General features: G+C 39.1%; 1 pseudogene; it reads right to left on the minus strand.

The window, feature by feature from the left end:
• Window positions 1–6,981: 6,981 nt before the first annotated feature.
• LOC129057728 (small nuclear ribonucleoprotein F-like) lies at window positions 6,982–7,226 on the minus strand (annotated as a pseudogene).
• Between the last annotated feature and the right edge of the window lie 5,276 nt (window positions 7,227–12,502).

Here is a 12,502-nt window from a genome sequence, read left to right on the forward strand (position 1 = left end):
TGGGAATTTGGTGTTCTCTGGCATATTCTCATTTGGAGACTTCATTTGGACTCTATTCTCTGTACCTTTTTAAAATAAAAATGGGAAATTTTCATTTTTTTTCTCGTAACAATGCACGTTGTTTATAAAAGCATCTAATACAGAGATATACAAAGACATTTTTGGTACATTAAAAAATAATGCTTCCCAGGGTGCCTTTCTGAGCTGAGAGACTTAGTTTCTTTTTATCTGTAAAAAGAGATTTTGAGAGTTATTTAATGATACACATGTTAGCTATTTGGAATCTTTCCTTGTGAACTTAGTTGAATGTTTTGTGATCAACAAAAAACTCCAATCTTTTCCTTCCTGGATGCGCTCCAGCGAGACTGAAGTCTGTGTTGGCAGCATGATATTGAGATCTATAATAACCGGTATCATAAAGAAGATATGTAAATCTCTTCTAACCCTGCTGACTTTGAGGATTCATCAAGCAGGACCTATGATGCTTTCAACCCATATGTTTCAGTGGCAGGTTTGACATCAGGGAATTTAAAGAGAACTAACTCATTCTACACATGGAATGGAGAAGGAGGTTGAGAGTAGGAGTTATATATTACCATGTAAGCAATTTGAGTTACATCAGTGTTTCACCACTGGCAGACTCCTTAATCTCATCAGAGAGAGACAGGGGAAACTAGGTTTGTGGAAAGTAGGTTGCTTGACCCATGGGGAGGATACCCTAGAGATCGAATGAGTCTGAGAGCCGCAAGGCCTGGAAAGCTGTACTACAAGGGAAGCAGCTTTGGAGCAATTTTTCAGTTTTGTTCTTTTAATCTTTTACACTTCCCCCTTTATCTCAGTAATATCATTTCTGTTTCCTCCTGCCTCTATTTGCTGAATATTTTATTTTCACTACTATTTTGTAGATCCTTACCAAGAAGAAGGATGAAGAACTTAATAGCAAAAGAAAAGCACAATTGCCAGAGATGCAAGAAGAAACGACCTCAGTTCTTGACCTTTCTACAGAGCTCATTGCACATTTTCCCACTAAAGTGTTGGGTAAATATTTTTACTTAAGATTGGATTGGCCAGGAGTGGTGGCTCATGCCTGTAATCCCAGCACTTTGGGAGGCCAAGGTGGGAGGATCTCTTGAGCCCAGGAGTTCAAGACCAGTGTGGGCAACATGGCAAAACCATCTCTACAAAAAATACAAAAAAAAAAAAAAGAAAAAGAAATTAGCTGGGCATGGTGGTGCATGCCTGTAGTCCCACCTACTCGGGAGGCTGAGTTGGGAGCTGTGATTGAATCACTGCACTGCAGCCTGCGTGGCAAAGTGAGACCCTGTCTCAAAAATATTGAAAAAAAGAAAGACTGGATTAACTTTCAGAAACATTCCAAGGATGTTCAGGGTCAAAGAAAGAGGTGATAGTAAAGCTAAATAATGCTGCTTTGAGTTAAGCCTTCTTTTCTTTCTTTCTTTTTTTTTTTTTTGAGACAGTGTCTCACTGTCACCCAGGCTCTGAGGTACAGTGGCATGATCACAGCTCACTGCAGCCTCGACTTCCCAGGCTCAGGCAATCCTCCTACCTCAGCCTCTCGAGTAGCTGGGACCATAGCTGTGCACCACTTTGCTCACCTATTTTTTGTAGAGACAGGGTCTCACTATGTTGTCCAGGCTGGTCTCAAACTCCTGAACTCAAGCAATTAGCCCACCTTGGCCTCCCAAAGTGCTGGGATTACAGGCATGAGTTGTCAGGTCAGCCAACCTCCTTTTCTTAATGGGGTTCACATATTGGCTCTGAAGGCAAAAACCAGAGGAGTCCCAGGAGTTTTGAAAAAGACTTATCTGGATATATGTTCCGAAGTGGGTGTTTTTAAGACTGAATTTTATCATGAAAGACTAGCTCCTCTTTGGATCTCAAATAATCACCTCAAAGAGACCTCTGATCACTCTATCCCCCAACCCCTCCTTTTTCTCTCACAGTACCTTTTAAAATTATGTTCACTCTGCCCTCATCTTGTTAACATTTTTACTCGTTTCTCATCTAACCCTACCCTCACTAGTCTGTAAACTCCATGAGAGCAGGGATCTTGTTTATGAGTCCAGAGCCTAGAACTGTGTCTGGTATGCTATAGTCAATGCATATTTGTTGAATAAATTAACAACTTTTTTTTTTTTTTTTTTTTGAGACAGGGTTCCACTCCCATCACCCAGGCTGGAGTGCAATGGTGCAATCTCGGTGCTGAACCTCCGCCTCCCAGGCTCCAGCGATTATCCTGCCTTAGCCTCCTAAATAGCTGGGACTACAGGCAGATGCCACCACACCCAGCTAATTTTTAGTTTTTTGTAGAGATGGGGTTTCACCATGTTGCCCAGGCTGGTCTCAAACTCCTGGGCTCATGAGCTGTCTGCCTTGGCCTCCCAAAATGCTGGGATTACAGGCGTGAGCCACCACGCCTGGACTCTTATTTTTTTTTTTTTTAATACATATAAATAGAGATGGGGTCTGGCTATGTTGCCCATATAGCAACTCCTGGCCTCAAGCAGTCCTCCTGCCTTGGCCTCCCAAAGTGCTGGGATTACATGTGTGAACCACTGGGCCCGGCCAAGTTAATAGCTTTGCCAAAGTCACCTCTCTTATCAGCTTTATGAAGTTTCATCCACACAGCCTTGTCTGACCAAAAACAAGTGTGCCACAATCATCAGATGATGTAGAATCACAGAATTTAAATGTCCTTAGAGAAGAGCTACAGCAAGCTTTAACTAAATTTGTAGAAAGTAATTACAAATTTCAATTTGGCTAGGGATACCACATCCATTAATTCTAGTGTCATTATTAATATAAGACACATTGTTAATTTATGAATTTAATATGCGAGCAAATCAGCTGAGACCCTCCTTTCTCAGAATTAATAGGCTGCATTGGAGTACCAGAGTATTCTTGCCACCACACCAGGGGTTTTAGCTCTTTTTGGCAGATTGGCTTTGGGTTTCTAGTGATGCTCTGTAGTCTCCACCAGATGGCGTTATCTTCCATCTGGGAGTGCCTGATGGACACCTGTTACTACAGATCTGGTTGCTATTGCTCCCCTGGAGGTCGGTCCCTCAATGTGTAAACAAGCTGGAAAACTGCCCTGCCCATTCCAGGCCTGTCTGGCCCAGTGTGACTCCACCTTTTTGTGGTAATTACCCAGAAGTAGGGGCTGTTTCTTATGGGGGGACCAAGATTTGTATTTGAACACAAACAAAGGAACTGATTTTTTTTTTTGAGTCTCGCTCTGTCACCCAGGCCTAGGCTGGTACAGTACAGTGGCAGAGTCATAGCTCACTGCAGCCTCCAACTCTTGGGCTTAAACTATCCTCCCACCTCAGCCTCCCAAGTAGCTAGGACCACAGGCATGCACCACATTGCCTGGCTAATTTTATTATTTTTGTGTGTAGAGATGGAGTCTCATTATATTGCCCAGGCTGGTCTCAAACTCCTGGCTTCAAGAGATCCTACCGCCTGGGCCTCCCAAAGTGTCGCGATTACAGGCATGAGCCACCTCACTTGGCCCTTGTGTGCTTTTTTATCACTGTTCATGTCACATTGGATTTTAATTGTGATTTGCTCTTTTCTTTCTTCCTCTGTGGCGGAAGGGTCTGCACAGTGACCAGAGTATTTTAGACACACAATACGCTTTTCTTTAACTCAAGTGGTAATTTCCATAGCCTCTTTTTCCAACACAGAGGCTCCCTCCCGACATAACAAGTTATTTATGAATTCATTTCAAAGAAGCAATTTTATATGTGAAAAGGTCTATCTTCAATGTTTACATTATTTTGTATTTGTAGTATTTGAGATTTTTTTTTTTTTTTTTTTAAAGCTAGCATTATTAGTGATGAACTGAAACCCAAGATTTTAAATCAGTTGATGTAAGGTCTTCATGAGTAATCTTTCCAGTGGTAGCCTAAGGTTTGCTGAAACATTGTCATTGTTATGAAAGGCACTTCATCATGCAGGATATCATATCCAGTTTTCTAAGATGGTTGAGGACATTGTTTTTTAGACTTTTCTGTTTTTTAAATTGACAAATAAAAATTGTAAATATTTACTGTCTACAACATGATGTGTTGAAATATGTGTACATTGTGGAATGGTAAGTCAAGCTAATTAACATATGTATTACCTCACATACTTAGCATTTTTTGTGGTAAGAACCCTTAAAGTCTACTCTTAGCAATTTCCTTTTTCTATTTATTTATTTATTTGAGACAAGCTGGAGTGCAGTGGTGCAATTTCGGCTCACTGTAACCTCCGCGTCCTGGGCTCAAGCAATTCTCATGTCTCAGCCTCCCAAGTAGCTGGGACTACAGGTGTGTGCCACCACACCCGGCTAATTTTTTGTATTTTAGTAGAGATGGGTTTCACCCCATGTTGCCCAAGGTGGTCTTGTACTCCTGAGCTCAGGTGATCTGCCTGCCTCAGCCTCCCAAAGTGCTGGGATTACAGGCGTGAGCCATCACGCCTGGGCTTTTTATTTATTTTATTTTATTATTTATTTATTTATGTATTTATTTATTTATTTATTTTGAGACAGAACCTTGCTCTGTTGCCAGGCTGGAGTGCAGTGGCACGATCATGGCTTTCTTCAGCCTCAACCTCCTGGGCTCAGGCAATCCTCTTGCCTCAGTTTCCCGAGTAGCTGGGACCACAGGCTCGCACCACCACAACAGGCTAATTTTTAAGTTATCTGTAGGGGTGAGATCTCCCTATATTGCCCAGGCTGGTCTTGAAGTCCTAGGCTCAAGTGTTCCTCCTGCCTCAGCCTCCCAAAGTGTTGAGATTACAGGTGTGAGCCACCTCACCTGGCCAATTTGCAAGAATATAATACATTGTTATTGACTATGGTCACCATATTGTACAGTAGATGTCTTGAACTTACTCCTCCTCACTGAAAGTTTGTATCCTTTGAGCAACGTCTCCCCAACCCACTTCTTGTTTTTTATTAACTTATTAAAGTATAATTTACATACAATAAGTTTCACTCATTTTAAGTATGAATTCAATGAGTTTTGATAAACACGTGTAGTCATATAAACACCACCACTATCAAAATATGGATCATTTCCATCACCCACAAAATTCCCTCATGTTCTTTTGTATTCAGTCCCCTTCCCAACCTCCAGCTTTTGGCAGCCATTGCTTTTCTTTTCTTTCTTTTTCTTTTTTTTTTTTTTGAGAGACAGGATCTTACTGTCACCCAGGCTGGAGTGTAGTGGTGCGATCACGGCTCACTGCAGCCTTATCTCCCTGGCTTCAGGTGATCCTCCCACCTCAGCCTCCTGAGTAGCTGGGACTACAGATGTGTGTGACCACACCCAGCTGGTTTTTTGGTTTTTTGTTTTTGTTTTTGCTTTTTTTTTTTTTTTTTTTTTTGTATTTTTAGTAGAGATAAGGTTTTGGCATGTTGCCCAGGCTAGTCTTGAACTTCTGGGCTCAAGAGATCTGCCTGTTTTGGCCTCCCAACGTGCTGGGATTACAGGTGTGAGCCACCACGTCTGGCCTTTGATCTGCTTTCAACACTATTTTAGCTCTTCTAGAATTTCAGAAAAATGGTATCGTATGTACAGCATGGACCTTTCTGTGGTGGGCTTCTTTACTGTAATGGTTTTGAGATTCATCTGTGCTGTTGAGTGTCTCTGTAGTCCATTCCTTCTGTTGAATGTATCAGTAGTCCATTCCTTTTCATGGATGAGTAGTATTTCATTGTATAATTATACCACTATTTGTTCATTTACTAGATAATAAACAGTTGGCTTGTTTAAGTATGAATTCAATGAGTTTTGATAAATATGTGTAGTCATATAAACATGACTACATATATAAACATATAAACACATAAACATATACATATATAAACACATATAAATTTGTGCCTATTATGAATAAAGCTTCTATGAACTGTTGAGTACAAGTGTTTGAGTGGACATATGTTTTCATTGCTTTTTGATAAATCCAAGAGTGAGACTGCTGGATCATACGATAAGTATGTATCTAATTATATAAGAAACTCCCAAACAGTTTTCCAAAGTGGCTATACTACTTGGCAGCAGCGTATGAGCTCCAGTTGCTCCACATCCTTGCCAACACTTGATATTGTAAGTCTTTTTAAGTTTAGCTATTCTAGTGGCATCTTATTTTGGTGTAAATTTGCATTTCCTTGGTGTTTAATGATATGGAGCATCTTTCCATATGTTTATTTGCATTGATAAATACCTTCTTCAGTCAAGTGTCTGTTCAAATCTTTTGTCCTTTTTTTTAAGCCAAATTGTTAGTATTTGTATGGATTTGTGTATGTGTGTGTGTCTTTAAAAACATATTCTAGATATAAGTCCTTTATATATGCTTTGCAAATATTTTCTCCTAGTCTGTGGCTTGCCTTTTCATTTTTTAAATTATGTAATTTGGAGAGCAGAATTTTTTAATTTTGCAGAAGTTCAGTTTATCAATTTTTTCTTCTATGGTCCATGCTTTTCCAAAAGTCTTAGAAGTTTTACCTAACAAGGTCATGGATATTTTTGTTTATGTTTACTTCTAGAAGTTTTGTAGTTTTAGCTCTGACATTTAAGTCTGTCATTCACTCTGAGTTAACCTTTGTATTGTAATGAGGGCAAGGGTTAAGCTTCGTATTTTTGCACATGGATATTCAATTGTTGAAAAGACTATCCTTTCTCCATTGAGTAATTTTGGCATATTTTTCAAATTTCAATTGACTGTGTAGATGGATCTATTTCTGGACCCTGTATTCTGTTTCATTGATCTGTATCTCTGTGCTTACATAAATACCACACTGCCTTGATTACTGTAACTTTATAGTGAGTCTTGAAATTACTTTGTTCTTTTTCAAAATGGTTTTTGTTACTCCAGGCCCTTTGCTTTTTTTTTTTTTTTGAAAAACAAATCTTTATTGTCTAGAAATACATATTTAAAAAATCCCCTTCAAAAGATGCTATTCACTCATTTCCCCATTTCCTCTTCTTCCACACCTCTGATAAAAAGGACATTATTACACCTTATTAAAACTTCACCTAGATGTCCAGGCAATGCCTCATTTATGAATTCTGTATCTGCAAGCTGCATGTTCATATAGCCATCTACAGATACCAGGTAACCCTTATACTCCATTCCCACTTAAGCTTCACCATCACTGGCTCTCCTGTTAATCCACTGAGGAAATATTTGAGATTGAGGGGTAAACTCATCGTAACTAAAGGGAATGTTGCGGGCTATTTGCCACCGACCTAGCTGCTACTCTCCTGTCCCTCCTAACTCAGCAGATACTGCAGGTCCCGAACCACTGAGCTTAAAGAGAAATGGCTGCCAAATAAGAGTGTCACCCTTTGCATTTCTATTTGAATTTCAGGACTAGCTTATTAATTCTTACCAAAAAAAAAAATGCGGGGCAGGTGAGGGGTGCTGGTGGGGCATTGAATGGAATTACACTGACTGTGTGGATTGATTTAGGAAGAGTTGACATCTTAACAATATTGAATCCTTTGATCCATAAACACACTATATTTCTCCATTTATTTGAGTCTTTTTAAGTTTCTCTCAAGTGTTTTGTAGTATTCAATATATTGATCTTGTACATATTTTGTTACATTATCCCTAAATATTTCCTTTTTGAGATACTATTGTAAATTGTACTTTTTTCATTTCAATTTCCACTTGCTAGTAATATAGAAATACAATTTATTTTTCTATATTAACTCTTTGTCTTGTGACCTTTGAATATTTTACATAGATGATCATGTCTTAGAATAAAAATGGTTTTGCTTCCTTCTTTCTCAACTGTATGCCTTTTATTTATGTTTTTCTTGCTTTATTGTACCGGCTAGTATAACAAGTACAAAGGGAAATAGAAGTGGTCAGAGGAGGCATCCTTGCCTTGTCTTTAGGATCAGTGATGTCTTCTTTTTCATTCCTGATCTTGGTAATTTATGTTGTCTTCTCTGTCTCTCTTTTTTGCTTATCAGTCTGGCTAGAGGTTTATTAATTTTATTGATCTTTTCACAGAACCAGCTTTTGGTTTCATTGATTGTTTTCCAATTGTTTTTTGTTTTGCTTTGTTTTGTCCATTGATTTCTGATCTGTAGTGCATTTTCTTTCTTCTACTTTTTTGGGATTCAATTTGTTCTTTTTCTAATTCTTAAGGTGGCACTTAGACCACTGATTCAAGACCTTTCTTTTCTTCTAATATAAATATCTAATGCTAAAAAGTTCCCTATAGGCATCATTAGCTGCTTCTCACATGTGTTTATATGTTGTGTTTTCATTTTCATTCAGTTCAAGCTATTTTCTAATTTCCTGTGTTATTTCTTTGACCTGTGGCTATTAGAAGTGTGTCATTTAGGCCAGGCACAGTTACTCACACCTGTAATCCCAGCACTTTGGGAGGCCGAGGCGGGAGGATCACTTGAGCCCAGCAGCTGGAGACCAGTCTGGGCAAAATAGGGAGACCCTGTCTCTACAGAAAAACAAACAAACAAAACAACAACAACAAACCTGGACATGGTGGCACACATTTGTGGTCCTAGCTATGCAGGAGACTGAGGTAGAAGGATTTCTTGAGCCTGGGAGGTTGAGGGTGTAGGGAGCTGTGATCGTGCCACTGCACTCCAGCCTAGGTGACAGAGTGAGACCCTGTCTCCAAAAAAAGAAAAAAGTGTGTCACTTAATTTTTAAATTTAAACATTTGAGATATCCCAAATATCTTGTTGACTTCTAACTTAATTTTATGGTGCCTAGATAAAATTACTTTCTTTTATTCTAATCCTTTTAAATGTATTGAGATTTGTTTTATGACTGAGCATATGTCTATCTTATAGAGTGTTCCATATATGTTTGACCAAAAAATGTGTATTCTGCCTTTGCTAGTGACATGTTCTCTGTATATTGGTTAGGTCAAGTTGATTGGTAATGTTGTCCAAGCCCTCTATATACTTACTGATTTTCTAATTGTTTTATAAATTGATACTCCAAGAGAGGAGTATCAAAACACCAACTATAATTGTTCAACTGAATTGTTTATTTCTGCATTCTCTACTGTCAGTTTTTACTTTCTGTGTTTTAGGGCTCTTTGCTAGGTGCATTTAGATGTATTTTTGTTTATCTTCCTGATTTTGCCCCCATGGGGACATTTGGAAAAGTCTGGAGACATTTTTGGTTGTCGCAAATGGGGAAATGCTGCCGGCACCTACTAGCTAGAAGCCGGAGATACTGCTTAACATTCTGCAATGCCTGGACAGGCTCCAAAACAAAGAGTTATTCAGCTCACAATGTAGGGACTGAGGTCGAGAAACCAAATTTCTTTTAATACTTAATACCTAAAGCTCTAGCAATTTTTAAAGAATAAATGCTTCTCAGTTTTTGGTCTGCCTTTGGTTCATTTTCAGATGCCTGAAATGTTTATTTTTGTCAGTTTTTTCCAGTTTCATATTTGCTTTTGAAGAGGAGGATTTGCAGATCTCTTCATAACACCACAAAATGGAAGTCTGTCCATCCTTTAACATTTAACCTGTTGGTGTCTTTATATTTAAAGTAAGTTTTTTGTAGACAGCATTCAGTTGGATCTTTTTTTTAAAAAAGGCAGACAATGTCTGCCTTCTAATTGGGAATATTTAGACCATTTACATTTAATGTAATTATTGATAGAGTTAAGATTAAATCTATCTTGTTTTTTGTTTTCTGTATTTTTCTTTTCTTACCCTTTTTTGTGGATTATTTTTTGTGACTCCATTTTATCTTTACTGTTGGCTTATTAGCTACACCTCTTTATTTGATTTTAGCAACTGTTGTTTAAATATATGGCTTTAACTTATCATAGTCACAGTATACCTTTAAATAATATTATACCACTTCATGTATATTACCTCACTTGTGTGTGTGTGTGTGTGTGTGTGTGTGTTTGTGCACCTAACAACAGTGTGCTTCCATTTCCTCCCTCCTGTCCCTTGTGCTACTTTTTTTTCTTCAAAAAGTTGTGGTACTTTTTTTCTTATACAAAAGTTATAAACCTACAATATGTTGCTATCATTTTTGCTTTAAAGAGTTCATCATCTTTTAAAAAGATTGAGAATTAGAAAACATCTTTATTTACCACTTGTTTACTGTTTCTGTTCCTTTGTGTAGATCAAATTTTCTATTAGATATTATTTTCCTTCTGCCTGAAGAGCTTCTTGAACATTTCTTATCATGTAACCTTGCTGCTGATGATTTATCTCAGATTTTGTCTGAAAAAGTCTTTACTTCTTCCTTCACTTTCGAAAAATATTTGTATTAGCTTTAGAATTCTAGGTTGATGGTTTTTCTTTCAGTACTTTAAGAACCGGGTGAGATAATGGAGTGACTTTTTTGAGACAGGGTCTCCCTCTGTCACCCAGGCTGGAGTGCATTAGCACCATCATGGCTTACTACAACCTTGAACTCCTGGGCTCAAGCAGTCCTCCTGTCTCAGCGTCCCTCCCAAAGTGCTAGGATTATAGGTGTGAGCCAGAGCACCTGGCCAAGTGACTTCTTTAAACTCTTCAAGTCCCTGATTTTGTGCTAGGCTCCTTAAAGTTAAGAAGTTAGATGTAATACCTGTCTTCTCAAGTTAACTGTTTTGTTACCTTTTCTCAGTAACAAAGTCTGATATTGCTCTTGGGCTCACATCCATGTTTTCTGTCATTTTTTTTTTCCCTTGTCGGGTTACACATTGGCCTGTCAACTGCCTTTGACTCTGAGCCTAATATTACTTCCTCATGCTCCTGTGTTTCTCTATGCTCCTTACCAGCACACACATTCTCTTTTACAGACTCCAGCTAAGAGTAAGTTTGAGAGATTAGACCTCTCTGTTTCTTTCCTAGTGCTCTTTCCAGTGCTGTAAAGAGAACCTGGGCATTGGTCCAGACAGATTTGAGGTTGAATTCCAGCTTTCCATTTCCACCAGCTGTGTGCCCATAAGTAAATTATTTGAGTCTTAAGAGGCCATTTGTAAAATTTGAATAATAATATCTTCCAAAGTAGTTGGGAGGATTAAAGTAGGTAATATATGACAAGTTCTTACACCATATTTGTCTCATAATATCAAATACTCACATAGTATATATTATGATATATATCCTGATTTACAGATGAGGGACCTGAAGCATAGTAACCCACCCAAGTTACATAACTAGGGAATGGCAGAGAACTAGGAGTGAAACCCAGTCTGGCTCCAGATCCCATGCCTCTAACTACAATGCTTCACTCCTTTTCTAGGTAAATGTTAATTCCCTCTTTTTGGATTAGATAGAGTTGGACTCTAACAAATGAGTACTCTTGACTGAGTGGATATTGGGGGAATGGGGCAGTTAAAGGGTAGCAAGGCAAAGGATATTTCAAGTAGGAAAAATAGCTTTGGAGAAAAGGTAGAAATGGAAGGATATTGGAAACATGCTGGGGAAATGGCTAACAGGCTGATAAATTTGGGTGGAGGTCCTGGGGGATAGAGAAGTATAGTGGGGGATAAAGTTTGTTATGTAGGGTCTAAATGACAGAGTACTTTGAATGCCATGCTAACAAAGTTGGTCTGTTTTATTCTACGTAAGTGACAAACCATTGTGGGAGTGACATGGTCAGATGGGTTCTTTTGGAATAGCTCTTGGATCATTTGGTAGATGGATTGAACTGAGGAGCAATTATAATAGGGAGATCAAGTAGAATGCGCTTATCAAATATAGGCAATGAGCTCAACCAAAGGATTGGTTAGAGTGGAAAGGGGGAGCCATGGAGGTGTAATAATTGGCAGGATTCAGTGGCTTATTAGATGAAGGAGAAGGAGAAATCACAAAGGAGTCAGCTTTACTAGGCTTGGTGACAAGGAGGAAGGTGATGTTTTCATTGAGATAGGAAATTCTGAAAGGGGAGCAGGTGGATGGAGGGATATGTAAGAGTTCTGTTTCACATGAATAACTGGCCATTTGTAACACCTTATTCCCCTCTCTCATTTGTGGGAAGCAGTGAGGTAGACCACCTAAGGGAAATTTTGTAGGACAGTCCTAAGGGAGGAGGGAAAGAAGAGAAGGGCTTAGGTAAAGAGAGGTGGAATTCACAGACCAGAGGCAGGTCCAAAGCAATTTCAGAGGTGAAAGTGGCATGGAGTTTTTGGGAGGTCCTGTGGGTAGATTGGATCAAAAGTTGGCTCTCACAAAACCCCTCAACCTCTCTTATCTATCCTTTTCCTCCAAGTCCTAGCTTGGCCAAGAAGCAGCCAATCCTGGCCGGGCACGGTGGCTCATGCCTGTAATCCCAGCACTTTGGGAGGCCGAGGCGGGCAAATCAGGAGGTCAGGAGTTCAAGACCAGCCTGACCAATATGGTGAAACTCCGTCTCTACTAAAAATACAAAAATTAGCTGGGTGTGGTGGTGTGTGCCTGTAATCCCAGCTATTCAGGAGGCCGAGGCAGGAGAATCGCTTGAACCTGGGAGGAAGAGGTTGCAGTGAGCCGAGATCGTG

This window comes from Pongo abelii, chromosome 1, assembly GCF_028885655.2.
Source record: "Pongo abelii isolate AG06213 chromosome 1, NHGRI_mPonAbe1-v2.0_pri, whole genome shotgun sequence".
NCBI lineage: Eukaryota > Metazoa > Chordata > Mammalia > Primates > Hominidae > Pongo > Pongo abelii.